Source organism: Thunnus albacares, chromosome 7, assembly GCF_914725855.1.
Source record: "Thunnus albacares chromosome 7, fThuAlb1.1, whole genome shotgun sequence".
NCBI classification, from domain to species: Eukaryota; Metazoa; Chordata; class Actinopteri; order Scombriformes; family Scombridae; genus Thunnus; species Thunnus albacares.
This window is the reverse complement of record NC_058112.1, coordinates 20,261,278-20,274,497: the sequence shown is the minus strand read 5'-3', so window position 1 is coordinate 20,274,497 and position 13,220 is coordinate 20,261,278. Positions and strand designations below refer to the sequence as shown.

General features: G+C 41.4%; 1 protein-coding gene across 1 annotated transcript in view; it reads left to right on the top strand.

The window, feature by feature from the left end:
- LOC122985722 (synaptotagmin-7-like) overlaps window positions 1-13,220 on the top strand; it is a 41,510-nt gene that overhangs the window by 5,505 nt on the left and 22,785 nt on the right. The gene's annotated exons all lie outside the window — the stretch shown is intronic.

Genomic DNA, 13,220 nt, shown 5'->3' with positions numbered 1-13,220 from the left:
AGATAAATCTGCAAATTAAAAAGGTCTATGGGATCATGTGAATAAAAGAGGATGGATACGGTGAATATTAAAAAAGATTAACTTCTAAAAGATAATTTATGGATATGTTCTTCTGCCTCCTTTTCTAAGACTTGGTTCAGACTGAAATATCTCTACAACTATTGGATGGATTTCCAGTAGATTTATGGCAAATGTAGAGACATTTATGGTGCCCAGAGAATGAATCCCACTGACTTAGTGTTCCTCTGACTTTTCCTTTAGTGTCACCTCCAGGTTGACTGGTGTGCTTTGCTGAAATGTCTCAAAAACTATTGGCAGAATTTCCACAAATTTTGGTACAGACATTCATGCCCCCCTTTCGGATTATGAAACTTTTGATTATCCTCTCATTTTTCATTTAGCGCCATCATCAGGTCAAGCTTGAATTGGTCCAAATACTTTTGTTTATGACCAAATACCTCTATCTATGACTCTTAACGACTGTTGTTACAACAGCCAGGAGCACTAACGAACCAAGTGGTATCTATGACCTTGATAATGACTCCACAGAGGTTAAATACCTGGGACTCACCACCAGTCAGTTAGGACTGAAGAAGCCCTTTGGGCAAGTCCAGTTGCCCTTGATTCAACCCTCCTTGGATGACCAAATACCTGCACACATGGTAACATAAAACCTGCTTAACATCAGCATGTTAACATTATAATTATTATTGTTTGTTGTAGCATTTAGCTCAAAGCACCACTGTGCCCAAGTACAGCCTCACAGAGACTATTAATCATGTTAAAATGAAACAGTCCAACTGGATTTTTTGTGGTACCTCATCAGTTGTGTCCCCCCCCCCCTGAATTTGTCTCCATGTTGTCATATAAATTTTCAACATTGTGGTTATGGAGCCTTTGTATAGTGGATATAAAGGTGTGATTTACTGTAGTCACTTACCTCTGAATGAAAAGGCCTTTATTATGCCCCAGGTTTTGACAGTTTTTAGTATACTAGCTTGGTGGTGAATTACAATTCTTGGTATGCATCAAAGGAATTTAACTGCTAAGGAAATGAGATGGAAAACGGAGGGAATTTAACATGGTGTGAAGTGTAAGTGTCAGCAGAAGACTGTGAGTTCCTAACCTCTTTGTTATTATTGCCCTGTAGAAATTGATGATGTCCCTCTACTTCATGGCTGTTTCACTAATGTGGAATGGGAAATTATTTTGGGGGCATTGCTGTGGCAGTCTTGTAATGTCCATGCCTCTTAGAGCAAGATGAATTGAAAAATAGCTGGTTGTGTTAAGAAAAGGTATCGCTATGGGCTTTGCAGCTGCGCTTAACAAGCCTACATTTCTGTGATCAAACTTAAAAGGAAGATTACTGGAGATATTAATTCATGATGCCCTCTATTTTCTCACCTAATATTTTTTAAAGCACAAAGCCGCCACATTAGCTATTTTTCTTGTTCTGTCAACTTACTGTATTGATATCAGATGTAGAGAAGATGAAAATGTCATATTTTACAGCAAAGCTTGAATGAAATGCATAAGATTTAGTCTGTGAGCATCAGATTTGTGAACGCAATCTCTGCAGAGACCTTTCGATATGTAAGGTACATAAACTGGCAAAGGAATAGCGTAATTTTACAGAGCGCTTAATCAGCCTGTTTGACATTTAATAGATCTCTCCGTCACTTGAGCTTCAGTTTATTTAGCTTTGAATGGATAGTCAAATGGTTAACATTTCCAATTTATTATACAGATGGATGTTGTGAGCTAAGCCATTGGGAAAATCTCAAGGATCACTGGAGTCAGAGGAACAGGCCTACAATGCTGCGATGGGGGCAATTAGATGCTTTTGTAGGAACACCTGCGACGAAACACAGATTTGGACCTGCTGCTTCACTGTTCCTCTGAGAAAGCTCGTCATCCTCCCCGGTGGAACAGGAAGCCGTATCAGCTGATTAGAGCAAAAGTCTAATCACACTTTGAATCGTCAAGTAATTTGCGCTGCAAGGAAATAAAATTTCGTTATAATAGAAATAAAGAAATGATTTTCAATCAATTTACGTGCAGCCTGTGTGGAACATCACACTTATATAACATAAAATTATGTAATGTGAGGGAATGTTGGATATCAGAAGATTTGTTAATAAATAATAAACACAATGATTGTTTTTGGTTTCATTTCACTTATTTGACCTCATGTTTAATTAAAGATGGAAGTCCTGTATTATACAGATAAGAAATAAGACAGGATCCGTATTGCAGACTTGTTGATACAGGCTCATAGTGCTGGAGTTATTTTTATGGTGGACTCTCTCAGCTGACTGGATTGCAGAGGAGGGAGAGGTCTTTCACTTCTCTTTTCTCTGCTATCTTCTGTCCCTTTCTCCTCTGTGTCTTGGGGAGAAGGAAAAAGGACCGCGCCAGTTAACATCAGCCAGCCGGGGGAAGAGTGATAGAAAGCAAGAGGTAGAGAGGCAGACGATGGAGTGGGGGCGAGCATGAAAAGATGGAGAGAGCAAGAGAGACAGAGGGAGAGGGAGAAGCAAAGAACAAGCCCTGGAGTGCTAGCCAGTCAAGGTCACACAGAGGAGAGGAGGCCCTGTGTGTATATGTCTATGTGTGTGTGTGTAAAGGAAAAACAGTGGGGATGGGAGGCCTACATAGTAAAGAATGAAGGGTTGGTGACAGCAGATTGGTTTAGTCTGGGAGGGGGGATTTTATGAGGGAGGGAGGGATCAAGAAAGGATGCAGAGGAGGGAAAGAAAGGAAGCCAGAGATGAATAGAGCTTGTAATATGGATTCACAACACAGTCCTAATACTTAATATTCTCTTCAATCCTGTTTTCACGACAGGATTGGCTTAATAAATGTGTAACTTTAAATTGACTGTGACTGAAACTCAGAGGCAGTGCTGGCTCAGTTATGATGTTTACAATTAGACTGTATGATGGTGAACGTTGCTAGTGAATTTTTCAATGGATGCTGTTGCGTAACCATCTAGTCCCGTTGCGTTGATCCATGTTCTCCTTGCATTCTCTTCCTCTCATTCTCTCTGTTGCTTTTTTTTTTTTTCTCCCTTCACCACTCGATGACCTCTGCTGTCTCGTTGCAGCTCTCACTGTCAGCAGGTGCTGTGATACCTTCGGTAAAGACCACGTGTTTTTAAAATTAAACGCAGAAGCTCTGCAGGTGTGCCCCACCAACTTTTCTCTCTGAATGCAAAGAGAGACGAGGAATAAACCGTTAATCCCATCCTGAGAACCTGCTCTAGTTTTTGATTAGCAATGGAGAAAAAGAGACTATTGCATAATGGATAGCCTGGTGCTTGTCATCTTAGGATCAAATGGTTTGAAAGCGGAATTGTGGTTTGCAGAGAACATTCTTCATTCGATTATCCTAGCAAGATGCAAGGAGTCACTTGGAAATGTGATCACTGCTGTCTCTTCAAACATATTAGGCCTGTTTGCATCTCACACCCAGGAGAGATTACGTGTGTGAGCAGTTGCCATAGTGTTTCGGAGCTCCAAGGTGCTGATGTGAAAGATCTGAGGTGGCGCCCTGTGACATTATCTCTCCAGAGCAATGGTGTGCAGAGGAGTGATAACGTATGATGACTTTGTTTGCAGGAGGTCAAAAGTTCACCTTGTTGGTGGTCCCCAGGGTCACTCCCAGCTTTTACTGTCATTGTTTTCAATAGTCTTTATCTTAATGTATCCATGCTCTGTCTCCAGTTTGTCTACTGATATAATTTTATTTTACTTTTTAGAAAAATGTCCATTTTCTCATTCTGTCATCCTGAAACGCAACCACCGCCACTAATCCTCACATTAAACCTCCAGTGGTCACACAATCATATTCAGTTTAAGACTCCAGCAAATTCTTGGCAAATTATTCTGTTGACAGACATCATTACCATTCTAAAGCGTAATTAATCTTTCCACACTATGATTTTAGATGAAGAGTAATAGCTTCTGTAATAATGGGTTCAAAGCATTTTGCCAGCAATGAACTGTCATTTTATTCATCTTAAATAGACCCTGTGGAGCTGACCTGCAGGGTATGATACTGTAAAAATGACCCTTAACTTTTTTTATTGTCGTATTGGACAGCTGATGGTGTAGAGACAGACAGGAAATGAGGGGAGAGAGACAGGGATATGACATACAACAAAGGTCCCCTGCTGGAACCGTAACCACTCTTTCACCAGTACGTCCAGACTTTAAGTGAAAGGAAACCTCCATAAGTCATTAAAGGAGCAGTCAGATCGTGCTAGTCAATTTCAAAAAAATGTTTTACTAGTAAAAAAAAAAAGGGAAAAAGGCGAGAAAGGTTTACATTTTGTTAAAATGGAGAAGAGGTAAAAACTGAACAGTGCAGGTATTTTCTTAAAAAGTTCTGTTTACACAGATGATGTATCACGCTGTTCGCTTCAGTACAGCATGTTCCACAACTTGGTGTGTGTGCTCGAGCATTAATTTGTGTGTGTAGCCGCACTGTCTCTTGGTATTTAGCAAAGAGTGTGTGATTTTGTGTGAGCCACCCTGTATCTGGCAAGGTAGTCAGACTGACAGATTGGGCTGTGTGAGTGCCATCTCCTCAGCTTGGCTGCCTGAGCATTTCTGCCTCGTTCCTCCTTCCTCTCTCCTTCCTCCCTTCGTCTCATCTCCCTATTACCCTGCTTCAGTGGTGACCAGCAAGGCAGGGGATATTTTCCTTCTTTCGCCTTATCTAGCTGGCTGTATAGGTAGGGCCTCTCCCTGGATTAAATCCACTCACTGTTCCATAACTGTAGCTACAATACCTGATGGATCAGCCTGTCAGTCTGTCTCCCCTGTGCTTGAGCCAAGGAGGTAGCTCGTGACAGCGTGAGGTTAAAATGCCAGAGATAGCAGCGAGCACTTCGTGTGTCCTTGCATTACTCTCTTCCATTAGAGCAGTCCTCACTTTGTGGCTGCATCAGGACTAGTTAGAAAATACACAGATATTGCAGATGAAGGAGAGAGTGCTATTGTTCTGCAGAACTGAACAAAGGGTCATGAATAGTATTCAGCAAGAGTCATTGTGTGTCTCTGTTTTCACACTCATGCTTTAATAAGAACTGTAGTGATAATAATAGAAAGATTTTTTAGCAACAGCTGTCAGTATGTCCTCATTTTGCTCTATTCACTACCCTAATCAGTTCTTTTCTTTGGTAAATTGATAAAGAAAACATTTTAGTGAACATGTTTAGGCCATTATTACATTTCACATCTGCCTAGGGTGTATCTATTCATTTGGACAAATAAGGCATTTCAAAAAATTGGCATCTTTCATGCTTTTGGTGCCCCACTAGACCTCCTTGTGGAGAATAGGATGGATTGAGCAAGGGGCAGAGGAGGAGGAGCAGGAGGAGGAGGAGGAGCAGGCAGAAGAGGGAGTAATGAGCCCAGGGAAGGGACAGATGATGAGGGAAAACCAGACACCAACAAAAGAAATACACAGTCCCACACCTCCAGACTAAAATTGAAATTGAAAAACTGGTGGGGACACAGAATCAAAGGAACTAGAGGGCTTGAGATTCATCAACTAAATATTTTTCTGACCACGTTAACAGCGAATCAGGGTACCTGATATGAACACATAGATCAAATTACTGATACCAACAGCTGGGAGACTATGGTTATTGTTCTCTCTCCCTCCCACTCCATCTTCAAAAATGATCTGGATTACTGTTTTCATTGCTCCTCTTGATTCCCCACCAGTCATCTAACTTTTGCGGATGCAGGCTTATCATCCTATGTTTGCCTTGGCAGCGGTGTGAATTGGTGCAGCTGGAAGAGCACAATGAATTGGATGCAAGCAATTGTGCATGCATGGGAGTGAGCTGAGCGAGCTCAGCCCCAGACTCAGTAGAGCTGAGACACACCAGATTGGGCTGGCTCGTCCAAGCAGCACATTTCTGATTGGTCTGGGCTACAAAGCTGAAATGTGCCTATTGTGCCACTGGTCCACACATCTGACATGCTGTAGAAATCTCTCTCTCTTTTTTTCTCTCTTCACTCTCACGCTAATGAACAGCAGCGCTTTTCTACATCCACAGATCATATTTCATGTACGCAACATTCATTGATTAATGCCAACCGCCCTGAGACCCTTCTTAGTGATTATGGCTCTCAGACTTGGGAGGGGCCACTGATGCCCCTAATGAGTCATAAAAAGCGAAGAATTATGCACTCCAATAGTCTTGACTTTGGGTGATATTTCAATATTTGGTCACTCACTCTTGGAGTCTATTTGCCCACAGAGTTGGCACATGCTCAAATGCCCTCAGACATGCATTTGCACAAGTAAACAAAGAAATCTTGACTCTCCAGTCCCATGGTGTGTTCCATGCGTTCAGGATGTTTGGGTACATGCAGCATTCTGCTGAACAGCCCGAAAAAACAAACACGCAGGTCAAACAGAGAGCTCCCAGAATGCACTGTGATTTAGCTCAGCTCACTCGCCACCAAAATAAGCATGTTGATTACATAATCAAAAAAGAAGCCTGAATGCCAAAAACCAATATATGATAATTGTCATGCTATCATGGAGTGTGTGTGTGTGTGTGTGCACTGACTCTACAGTGCATCCTGCCTGTGGTGATATTCCTTCCTGGGAGGTAATGGTTTGTGAGCTGTAGATGAGATTCACTCTGCTAAATTATAGGGCTGGGTCTAAAAAAAATAGATTTTCCGATTCAAAGTGATCTTCATTTAAATTTTACAATATCGATTCATAAAATCTTTGAGATTGATTTTTTAATATATGCCTTTTTAAATCTGAAATGAATCCAGACATCTGCCTTTAGGCACCGCCAAGCCTGTTGCATGTTTTCCTGAGGTATCAGTGATGTTTACATTACAGTATATATGTTTGTAGCCACCTTATTAACACTGTCTGCCAGGTAATTCGATTTCAAATCTAAAGTTGTATATAAACTGCACTAAAGAAAGCACTTATCTGGTCACTCAATACTCACTGACTGTAGAGTCTGTAGAGTTGCACTATATTGTGTTGACTGCTGTAGTGTGTTCATGTTAAATACAAAGTACGTTAATGTAACTGCTTTGGGGTCAATTCTCAATGTAAACATTCATATTTTAAATAATGCACCAAGTAGAAGGTTCCCTGTACAATTTACAGCTTTAGTTTTCTGAGAATCTCTTTCATGACCACGCAAAATTGGTACTGTAACTGAAATATCCCTAAACAAATCAATATCGAATTGAATCGGGATCTTGTGAATCAGAATCAAATTGATTCAGGAAATCCAATTCGATACCCAGTCCTACTAAATTATGTTGTCTTGTATGTGATCATCCAATAGCCGATAATACATGCACAGGACATCATAGTATCTGCTTCTCACACCATCTTTCCCTGGGGTATATCTGTTCCTCCACTGTCTGTGAGTCCATTGCCCTCTAAAATACACTGCTTAATTACAGAGCAACAGAGGGAGGAGGTGAGGACAAAGTGGGAGAAACAAGCAAAAGCCAGAAATAGGGAAGAGGCTTAAGGCGTGTGGCTAGAGGAGGTAAAATGGACGCACCAGAACAGCTGTGTGAAACTACAGCTGGATATAGATTATGTTCACAATTGGGATTGTTTTAGAAGTAGCATTGCTTAAATATTACTGTTAATATTTGATGATCACTGCACTCCATGATCCCCCACTGAACAGGCTCTGACTCTGAGGCAAACACATAATGACTGCACATCAGACATGGCAGAGGATTGACAGGCATGTGGCTCCCAGCTTCTTCCGACAATCTTCCTCCTTCTTAAAGTGCCTGACAAACCTCATTAAAGACTGTTCACGCAGGCTCTATTGACATGAGACATACCAAGAAGGGGTCATGTATAAAACATGAATCACCCAAGGTTATATGGCAAAGCCCATACATGGATCTATAGTGGTTTATGCTGTATAAGTTTGTACCTATATTGTAAACACATGTGGCATATGTGGTGTATGTATAGTATTTACAGTCAGTCCCTTGTGTTGTAACACACGTTAGTGTCTGAGTGGTGAAACTAGTCCCTGTTTTAATAACTTTGGGTATATTATCATTCTGGGCAGACAGATTTTGCAACCACCTCTGCTTCAGTCCAAATCCCAGAGCCACACTTCACCCCCTCTCCTTTACTCCTCTGAAATATTAATATGATGTAATAGGCTATTGGTATTAAATATTTAATTCTGTGTCATATTTGCATCTCACAAACTGCTGGTCAGTATTGCTCTAAATCGCCTTTGAAATTTTAAAACTTGCAGGACTGGGACAGAATTAGAATGACAGAGGACCAGAGGACGGTCGGGAGAGGAGGGGAGTATGTAGTGTGAACGGGGAATTGCACCGGGAAGTTCACTGAGAAAGCTTCTTGTGTCCTTTTGGCTGCTCCATTTTCCTTTTCTTCTACTACTTCTAAACACAGTACACTCCCCTCTGTCGCTTTTCGTTTATTACCCACTGTTTGCAGCAGCACTTTGTCTAATGTGCTCCAGACATATTTGACAGCCTGGACGTGGACCATAAAATACCTCCTGTTAGTGTACTATGTACCAAGAAATCACAATCTCAGGTACTTGGAGTCTGTGAGGTTTAGGTAGAGTAGTGAAGAAAAAACAGAGAAATGAATTGAAGAAGGAATGACCGGTGGGAGTGAGAAGCAGGTGAAGCCACAGAGAGATGGAAATTAGGGTTGAAGGTTCTCCCAGGATTTTAAAATGATTACTTGCCAGGAATATGTCACTTTTTTTTCCAGGAAAAAATTGAATTTCTTGCCGTATATGATGTTTGATTCTAAATACAGAACTGCAGATAATCATAAAATTGTGGTTATTGTTATGTTTTTTTTTTTCATTTATGTTATGCAGTAGAACAACCATTCCTCCGATAATTACACTGTCTTTGAGGTGTAAAAAAACACAAGGCCAACCATGTTTAATGCTCTGTTTTTCAGAGTAACCTCTTATCAGTTTGTCCGACTGGTTATATGGGACCATTGTGTTGATGTGAGGTTATTGTTGTGTGCAGTGGTAGAAAAGGATAATCTCTTGCATGCAGCCAATATTTGAATGTTGTTTTTGGTGGTTTGAGGTTTGGGAGCATTGTTGTTAGACATGTAATTGTAACATCAGGGCTACATATCTTCAGCATTCAATACTCCACCTGTTGAATGCTGTTTTGCACCCTGATTTGGGGATGGAGCCACTTCGTTTACAGATTTTGAACTTCATTTATTCTTATTTCTGAAAAAAATCCACAAAGCAGGACTTAAAGCTACAATTTAGTATTAAAATACAAACAAAATTTCAAGGTTAGACATTAGTTTTTACATACAACAGTTGTGTGGTAGCTTTACTAGTTATGGAGACGTATATTCCTTCACAACTATAGCCCTGCACACATTACTCCATGATTGAATACCGACTGTTCCATATGCAAATCTTTGGGGTAAAGTCAATATGTAATTATTTGGCCTGTCAGTGGGCTGCATCTTAAAAGGTATTTTTGTGATCTAACTGATGTCTGCTTTCTGCCTGGGGTGATAAATTGTTTGCCCAGGGCAAAGCCTATGTTTAAATCCAATACTTCCACAGACTTTGCTGCTCTGCAGTGATTTTCTACTTCATTGGAACATACGTTCAGTCTGATACTCAGGCCACAGCAGTGCCTGGCACAATCTGTAAAATAGTGGATTTCAATGTCGTTTTTGCCCTGGGCAATCATCTTGTCTTTCCAGGTAGACAGAACACATCTATGGGGTCGCAGCAATATGTTTAAAGCTATAAGCTGCTGCTGATGCGGAGTAGATTTTGGCGAGAAATACTGGGCTCTCATCTCCAGGTTTTAATGGGAATGTGCCTTGAGTGCCTTGTTATGACTAACCCTTTTCACTGAGGCTTGCATTTAGAACCAAAATGGATCTTGGGTGATCTGATCGCCAGTGAACAGCTCTGAATAAAGGTTTAATTGCACCCAAACAGCTTTAAGGATCTCCTGGGATCCAATCGCTCAAGTTGCACTCAAAGGTGGCCAGTGATGCATGTGGCTACATATTCAATGTAGTGTGAAAACAATTGCCTCTCTGAATGCATGCAAGGGCCGTGGGGTCAAATTTGCAGAACATGCATTTAGCACGACAAGTTGTTTGTTTGTGCCAAACAACTCAACAATGTTTTGAAGCATGTGTTTCTCTCTTCAGCTGTGGTTGCAGTTTCCTACAGACAAAAATGAAGTGATGTAGTCACTTTTAGACACATTCTGATGTGTTTGTGTCAAGTTTGTTTAGCAGCTCAATCTAAACACATTCTGAATATAGCTGGTCTGAACAGGGTTTTGTATTGAACCCCCTTGGCAATCACCACCAAACGACGAAGTAAAAAAAGGATTGTTTTAGGGGGAAAACTAGTGATATGAGTAATGAGTAAGCCCTGCCTAGTCCTTTTTGGCTTTGCATTGGAAAGCAGACTAGTGAAAAGCCCTGAGCATCTGTGGGCCTGCGTGCCCATGCTCACTCACTGTCTTCCTCCAGCCTGACGGCATGGCCACAGCCAGCCATACGCGCATTCTCCTCTCCCCCTCCCCAGCCCCCAGCCCCCAGCCTGCCAGCCCCCAACTAGCACAGCCTGGAGGTAGGGCATGCTGGCAGTCCTCTGCGTTTGATTTTTTACTTGCTCGGGACTAATCCTATTTTGGGTGCTGCTTTTTGAGCAAAGGTTTGCACAATCTCCCTAGCCCAGATGCAGAAGGGAGTGACACTTCAGACCCCAGCACACATATTATTACATCAGCTGTTTATGTCCACTCAACCGTTCAGGCATACATCAGCCAGGAACGCTGTGGAAGTGACACTTGTCATTTCACCAGTTGCCCAGGACATGTGTACCAGGGTCCAGAAGGGAAGCAGTAATCTTTGCATGGTACGCTGTGTACCGTTCTCCCTCCGGTTCCTCATCCCCCCTTCTTCCTCGTCTCAGGTCCCATTCTCCACGACTGTCAGCCCACACAGGAATCCTGCAGAACAGCCTGGTGAATCACCCTGCATCCACAGGCTACGCACAGCACACGTTCTAACAATTACACAAATAGGCATGGACACATACCCCCACACACATACTCCTCCCATGAAACTTACATTTCATCTGTGCATCAAGTAGTGTTTTGAAATGCTATAGTGCTGGCCACTTTACACAAATCCATTAGATAACTGTCAGGGATTTGTGCAAAACTATGCCATTAGCTTGTGAATGGCCACTGAATTTCAAATAGAAGTGGTGTGTTTAGTCACCAAATACCCACAAAGCACTTAAGTGCTTGATCTAATATTTTATTTTTCTGATTTAATTGCATGATTTGACTTTCAATAATAATTGTTTACTTATCAGTGCATTGATAGGATGTTTTGAACCTATTTGACCATAGACTAAGGGCCAAATCCACAAAAGGCTTATGCGGACACTTAAGTGGGGTTGTGGGCTTATCTCGGATTTAAAAATAAAAATAACAGTGCTGACGGAGCTCAGGATTCATCCATACAGTAAGGGGCTGATTTATTACAAACAATGCCACCATATAAACCTGGAATATGTGTGTAACAGCTGACCTGTGTAACACAGAACATTAATCACCATCTGATCCTGACCGATCCAGTGTTAATGAAGTTACTGCTGATGTGCCACATGCGTAAATGCGCGCAGCCTCTTTGTCAGTTTGGAGATGCACTTATCATTTCAGCTGCTGTGTGATGCTGCAGCCAGCTGTGACACACAGCCAGCTGTGGGCAACAAACAGAACATCAGTACTGATGTGTCTTCAAAATCCTGGATACAATCAGTGACACCTGAATGACATTATTGTAAGATTCAGACATTAATCTAACATGTTTAGTACCTGACTGAGTCACATTAATAACTGTATTTTGACATTTCAGTAGATCATGTTATAGATGCAAAATACAAGAGAAATAAAAGAAGAAAAATACATGATAGTTGGTTTGGTTTGGATTGTGGAGAGCTCTGTGTGTGTGCACATTTGCTAATTAAAGATCGGCAATTTGAGGCTTTTGTGCTCCCCGCTCACTCAGTCAGACACCAAACAAGAGCAAATTGCACTCAGCTACAAAACTTTATGGGCATGTTTGTGCCAGCATACCATTAGCGCAATATCCTTCATGAATAGGACCTTAAAGCAGGGCAGATTGTGGGTGCAATGTGCAATGACGGTGCTATTAGCGGGCGCAATCCATTCTTTGTGGATTTGGCCCCAATAGTCTAAAGCCCTGCTAGCAGCTCTGCGAGGCTGTACAGCAGTTCTTTGAGGCAAATGCAAAGGTCAGTATACCAACATTCTCATAATGACAATGCTAACATGCTGATTGGTAGCAGTTATAATGATTACCATGTTCACCATTTTAGTTTACCGTATTAACATTTGTTGAATAGTTATTGAGATATTGCACTACAGTTCAAAAATGTCTGTACAAAATTTAATCCATCTAATTGTTGTCGAGATATTTTAGTCTGGACAAATTTAGTAGACCAACCTCTCCACCAGATAGACCAATTTATGTCAGTCTATCTGTTAGTACACCAACAGATAGACTGACATTACCATCACTAGAGCCATGCTGCTAATGTGGCTAAAAAACTCCTTTGTGACTGAATTTTCTTCACTATACTGAACCTAATCCTGACCAAACTAAACTCAGCAGAACACAGCTTAAGTGAAATCTCTTTTAGAAAGAACAAGGGAAAAAAAGGATCTGGGAAAACCTCTGTTCAGTACAACCAAATCTCTATCGGATAGTGATCTAACAGGAACCTCTGTTTGGAGGCTGTTTCTGGATAGCTTTGTGTTCTCAAGAGCTCCTCAATCGGCTTAAAGGTCAGGTTGCATACAAATCACACAACCACCCTGTTTGTCCTTTTAGTAATTTAACAGACCTCATAGAGACACGGGGCTGAGAGGCTGCCTCAACAGCATCCGTTATTCTTCGCCTACTCCATCTGGCCCATTACACATGACGAGAGTTATAGCGCTCTTGAAGAGAGTTAATAAATCAACCACGGATCAGGTTAGTTCTGCCTCTTTGTTGTTCATTCCAATCACAATAAATTATGTCCATAATGCTGGTGAGATTGTTTGTGACAACTTAGTTTGCATGTGCCCATGTCAGTACTGCAAGCTCTCAAGAGG